The 6,422-nt window shown below is 36.5% G+C and overlaps 1 long non-coding RNA gene across 1 annotated transcript; it reads right to left on the reverse strand.

Moving 5' to 3' along the window:
- Positions 1-1,960: 1,960 nt before the first annotated feature.
- On the reverse strand, positions 1,961-4,097 carry LOC121300686. The gene is made up of 3 exons (XR_005947558.1): positions 4,027-4,097; positions 3,435-3,597; positions 1,961-2,088 (listed from the first exon to the last, which is right to left on the reverse strand). It is a non-coding gene; the product is annotated as an uncharacterized LOC121300686 (long non-coding RNA).
- Positions 4,098-6,422: the final 2,325 nt, after the last annotated feature.

Raw genomic sequence — 6,422 nt, forward strand, 5'->3', positions numbered from 1 at the left:
CAGGGCTAAAATAAGAAGTGCCCTGAAAAGCAAGTATGAGCAGTAAGGTCTGTGCAGGGCACTGTAGGCTACAGTATGTGTGTGACCATGTGCGTCATAAATATAACCATTAATCATTGCCATTTGTTCCAACAGTTTCTGTCCAATAACCTGCTTATTTGTGACATAGTGAACAAATGTTGCACTAGAAGGGTATCCAGGTTACTTTAATGAAAGTCATTAGCCTACCTACATATGGTGTTTGTTGCAGCAGAAACATTTCAGAAAACCATACTCCGATATTTCACGTTTATATAACACCACTCAGGGGTGCAAATCATTTAGAAAATTGGTGCTAAACCGTTTTGAAAGTTTGGCACCATAAAGAGTATCTAAATTATTAAACAGTGTACTAATCAAGCCTTCCCGTGTTGTTTGATAGCACATTCTTCAACCAAGCCACCAGGAGACATGCAAAACATAAACAAAACCATTCGAAAGAGATGTTAAAAGAATGAGTGTTGCTCGCAGTTAAAATCACACTGAATCTGCTCTCTGTTATGTTGTTTTATTTATGACATTAACAGCAGTAATTTAGGTTTACGGCCTTGTACCTTGGGCTTTGCATTACCCTTGATGAGAACAGAAACTTCTTTGTCAACAAGGCAGTGTCTACTGTTAACATAAATGCTTTTGAGCGGGAGATTTTACAGGAATGACAGAAAGAACCTAGGACCTATTTGAAAGTTACAATATATACATATTTTATTCTCTTTTTCCCCTGACAAATGCACACAGCTGAAATTATGGCGCTCATCAAGGGGAAATACTAAGTCTCCTTCTATTCAGGAAATAGTGAGTGCCACAGTTTGTGGACACCATTGAAGTTTAGTTGCATGTTTTTGGCAGCTTCCTAGATGGAATGTTGTCAGGTTGGAAAACAAAAGATTGAGTTAGTCTTATACTGTTTCCACCGTAAGTTTACATTCATTTTAAAATTGCAGTGGAGTCAATATAACCTTCATTATTTAACTTTCACTCCAACAACAGAGTAAGCACAGTTGGCCTGAGCTCAAGCAGGTGTAATAAGTATTACTATCTAGGGGCAGTTTGCTCGCGACTAGATACAAAAATTATCACTGAAAAAAAACATTGTGTTCATGAAATTATCATACTTTTTTTCTTTTACTATCAACACTATTAGTCGAATAGGAAATAAAATAGATTTTATGGACTTCAGTGGTTACTTAGACACTAAGTAAAGGTAAGAGCAAAGCACATGAGCTATTCAGAGCTCTTATTTTAACTCCACATGGCTGTGAAAGTTGTTAAGAAAATAAGTGCTAGTATTCGTGCCTCACATTTATTTTGGGTAATATTACAGTAACTACCAAAAAAAAGTAGGGTAATATTAGTATTTCACGTGTTCTCACTTTAAAAGGTTGGCAGAATTACAAATGAGCTGAGCTTGTCACTCTGTTGGTATGCCCTAGGACTAAGCTGGTACTTTTACTTAGACATGTCAAAAAGACAAACTTTTTGATTAATGCCTGCTTTTGTGTAATCAGACTGTGTTTTTTTTGTTTGTTTTGTTTTGTTTTTTTTAATAAAGTTTGACCTTAATTCTGATTGAGCGTTTTGAACTTAAGGATATTTTTTAGCACTACCACCACCTATTAATATTCAATAGAAAAAAAAGAAAGTCAAGTCATTTTTGAGCCATGCACCACTGCTTGAAACAAAACACACAAACTCAGACTTTCACTAAGACCTGCTTCACCCACCCCCACTTCTTGCACGTAGCTCAAATGTGGAGCCGCAAACTCTGAGAGTAGACAGGCCCCTTCTGCTATGGTTAGTGCAGCAGAGGGAGCCTCTTGTAGTTGTTCTGCTCTTTTACTCAACTGGGAAAGCAAACCAAACAGCTAGAAGCCTTCACAAATGTATAATCTATGGGGATTGTCCCACCTGTTTCTGATACATCCACCACAGGGTATTTTTTTGCTGGGTGTGCAGGTTTGGATGAAGACTTGGATTCCTTGGGGGATTCCTTGGGGGATTCCTTGGAGGGTTTCCTGTGCTTCTTTACTGGCACCTCTTCTTCAGAAACTGCAATGACCAAGTACATGAACAAATTAACCACTAAAGCTGGGTGCTGGTGGCTTAATTGAAACATAGACATTTTTAAGATAAATCCAACCACTCAATCTCCAGCCCAATGGCACTGACACGGCAGCATAGTCAAAAAGGATATGGTGCTCTGTGGAACTTGAAGAGATAGGCCCTCAATTCTTTTTAGTAAAATTTACCCCTTAAGACTTCCACAGATTCATTCACAGTATATCTTTTCAAAAACATTTAGTTTGCAACATATTTTGTCTCATAACTTTTGAATGGTGCATGATTGAGAAATTATCTGATATTTGGTGTTCACAAAACACAGAAAAGCAGATGACTGTCTACCTACTATGCTATGATCCATCCAATCTGCTCTTGTAACTTGCACTGACTTTGGGATCAGAAGAAAACATTTTTGATAGAACAATGTTTTTTAAACAAAACCTGGGCTTACAATGTGTCTTCATTTCCCTAAGTAAATGGAAACAGCAATGCAATAAAATAAATGGAGGAAGGAAATCTAATTCAGTTATTAAGTCTATAACCATGACTCTTTGTTGTCCAACACTTGACATAAATCCCTTTATGACAGAAATCCCAGAACACTTAACTCAGTTAGATAAACACAATAGTCACATGTGCCCTGAAGGTCTAAACTTTGGTCGACCCCATTAAGAAGAATGAAGGTATAGTAAAAGATGTCTAATCCAGCCCCTCTACAAACCAGCATTCTGTATAATTCAGCATGATCTCTGGGTCCTGACCAAATCCCTATTGAAATGAATGGTGTGATACCCTCTACAATCTGGAACCTGTCTATTCTGCAATCCAGCATGATTTTTATCCAGCAACGGGTCATGTGATTATTCTTTTCTAAGTTTAAAAAACAAAAGCAAGACACACTCACATGACCTAATGGTGGCATTCTGAATTGTGCAGCTATTGAACAGCAAATAAAGTTTACCAAAACCAACAAGAGCCAAGTGAAAAATTCAAAATCACAGGGCAAACCATTTCAGATATTCTCAAAAGATAAGATGCCTACTTAAACAACAGAGAAATCCTGAATGCCCACCTAAATACCACATGCAGGTACAGTACGAACAATAACGGTCTAATAAAAGAGAAGATTTTGTTGAAGCATTATTGTGTTGATTATACTGTGTATGTAGAGTAATACATTTGTTTTTTAAAGTTTTGTCATTTTGCCTTTTTCGGTACAGTAGATTTTGTACAGTAACTCTGTAATCCAGCACTGTCTAATCCGGCACAACTTTCCGGTCCCAAGCAACACCAGATTGTACAGGTTTTACTGTACTTTAAAAATTGTGTAGTACCTTGCTGTTAAACAACGTGGTTTCCCTTCTGTTTTGCAGACGCAGGCCGATCATGGGCGCCTTGTAGCTGTAGCATACCTGAGTCAATGATAATGCGTTGCTTTTTGTTTGCTTGTTGCTTCCTTTTTTTTGCAGAATCATCACCTCTGTTCAGACTCTTCACCTGAAATCCACAACACAGAGCGGTTTACTTTACCAAACGACCATCAAATTCCACAGACATGACAGTCACATCTTAAAGCAGGCCTAATAGGAAATTCTCAACCTACAGCTTCATAATGCATCCTTACATACAGTATTGGATATTACAATAGTTTTTGTTTGCTTTCTTTTTATTGTTTTCCCCTTAATTTAAAACAACAAGGGGTTGTTTTTAACCAGTTTTGAGTTTTCTTGGGACTACACTATGTTAAAGAAACACAGGTCCCTAAATTGATGACATCCTTTATAAAATGTATTAAATCACTGCAGCCACTATTGTACTGTAGTTCAATTCGGATTGCCTTTTTGGTTCAGTTTTTACATTTCATTTTGTTATTAAACTACACAGAACCTATAAAATATATCTTTAGGTAAAAACACTAAAACTAACCTTGGACAACTCAGATTTCTTGCCATCATATTTACTGTTGGCTTTACCATTCTTTGTTGGCTCGCTTGCACGTTTTTTTTGCTGCTGAACCACAAAGAATTTCCGAATGTCCTGGTGGAAAAAAAAAGTGTTAATACAGCAGAATTTTACATTTTTTGCCACAAAACAGGCTTACGCTATTTAGGATGGCCTTCCAAGGGGCCACAATGAGAATCTTGTACTTTTCCACCTATTCACAGGGGTTCTGAAATAATAAAAGTTGAAGCTTGTGGATATACCTAGCCAGGGATGTAAATATGACTACTATTACATAGCAGTTTCACCCATTCTAGGTTTTAATAGAAGCTTGATGAGCAACAGCCTGTAGGGTAAGTAACAAGCTCAGATGTGTTTTTATTAAACTCACAGTACAACCAGGAATGGATCTGTATGCTATGAAACCACTGGAATTCTTATGCATTTCGGTCCCTAATGCTTTTATATATGACAGTGTGTGCCTCCTCTCCATCCTTATCATCTTATAACTCTAAATGAACACCTAAGTGCATTAGGATGACATGAACGTTTAGGTATAAGTTACAACCTTACCCATGTAGTCGCCAATACTTTATGAACTTTAACCAATCTTGCTGAAACTGTACAGACTTGCACTGAATTAATTCCTGCAGAAAATGTTTTCACTAAATGCTAGCTGTTAAACACGTGCACAGTCAGAACAGAACTGCCCCGCTCTGCTTATCTTTCCTTACCCCAGCTTACACTAAATATCTTTAGGTGTTTCCATAACCTGTGCAATATGGGCCTTTTCGTTTGTATTTTACTTATTCTGACTGTATCTACCCTAAAGAATTAGCTATAACTTTGTATCACATTGACCAAATATTATAATGTTACATTATAATTACAAAATTACTTATCAGCAATTGGTTGTTAAAATTATGGTACACACTGTGTAATTATAACTGATATGTGAAACGGATAATACAACTCCTGTACCCCTTCTCAGTTCCACTGAGCATCATGGCAGGCAGTGGCACCAGCTCGTGTCTACGCAGCTGTAAACAAATCGCTTTACTTCATCGATTGTTTGTAAAAGTTACGAAAGATCACAGATCACTGTCATTTTTTCCCCCACATAACCGTGCATTTGTTAGGAAAATAGGCTCACTGGATTAACATTCTTTGCGCTACAAACTGCGGTTGCTATCCAGTCACTTCAAAGCCATAAGATTGTCATTGCTCATTTGAAAGTGAGGGTCGTACCGGGGTTTGCACGTTGCTATTTTGTTGTTGTTACTCACCATAGTTTGTAAAAATGTATGTTTTGTTATTTTTCGCTGCCAGATTCCATCTACCTACTCTCTCCCCTTCAGTTTGGCGCCAAGTATTTAAGGGCGCTGCAAAATGACGAAACTATATTATTTTGTTGCTGCACATGACCTGTTGTTCAGTTCAGAGTTATTGACTGTCTTGCAAGAGCCGTGTATTAAATACCCTTTTTGTCGAAAACACACACACAACCCCTGCTACTGTACTGTACATTGGTGGGGCAGCCATTGGTAAAATAAAACCACAGTGGTATATTTTATATATTTTGACATACACTATGATATTAAAATCAATTGAGCGAAACTGTGAATCACAGCATACAGGTGGGAACACTGCAGTGTTATGTTGTATTAAGAAAAAAAAAAACGTACCATTGCTGCTAATTATGTGTTAATTGGCAATGTTGCTTTTCTGTAAAGGTGGTAGCTTTTCGTGTAAATTAATAATCATACAGGTCCCTATTATCTGTGTATCCTGCTTACCCTGACATCATAGTGTAGATCCACAAGCTCCTACATACCATAAATCAAAGTGGCAGCTGCTGCTAAATTGAATTTTTGTAAGTCAACGCTAACAACATCTAGCTACATTGCACACATTTCTTATTGGATTATCTGAGGACCAAGGCATATATAATAATATATATATATATATATATATATATATATATATATATATATATATATATATATATATATATATATATATACTACAATTTCTAAGACGAGTCGACGAATGAGATACTATTGTGAGGCTAACTAAACGAACCTTGATCTACGTAAAGGAGTTTCTTCCAAAAAAAACCAGTATTTTGTCATAAATTTATATAATTGTATAAAGAAACTTATTTTCTTTTGCACAGCTTTTTTGCAAACAAGTTAAGTATCAGCAAATATGTAAATAGCTTAAACATATAAATAATTTATTTATACCACACTAAGAAGGGGTCCCTCCCTTACAGACGCAAAATACATTAAAATATTATCCAATGTACCATGTATTTATATAGTGCCCCATATATGGCACCCTATAATTTAACTACAAATACCACAATATCAATCAAATCA

Source organism: Polyodon spathula, chromosome 1 (assembly GCF_017654505.1).
Source record: "Polyodon spathula isolate WHYD16114869_AA chromosome 1, ASM1765450v1, whole genome shotgun sequence".
Lineage (NCBI taxonomy): Eukaryota > Metazoa > Chordata > Actinopteri > Acipenseriformes > Polyodontidae > Polyodon > Polyodon spathula.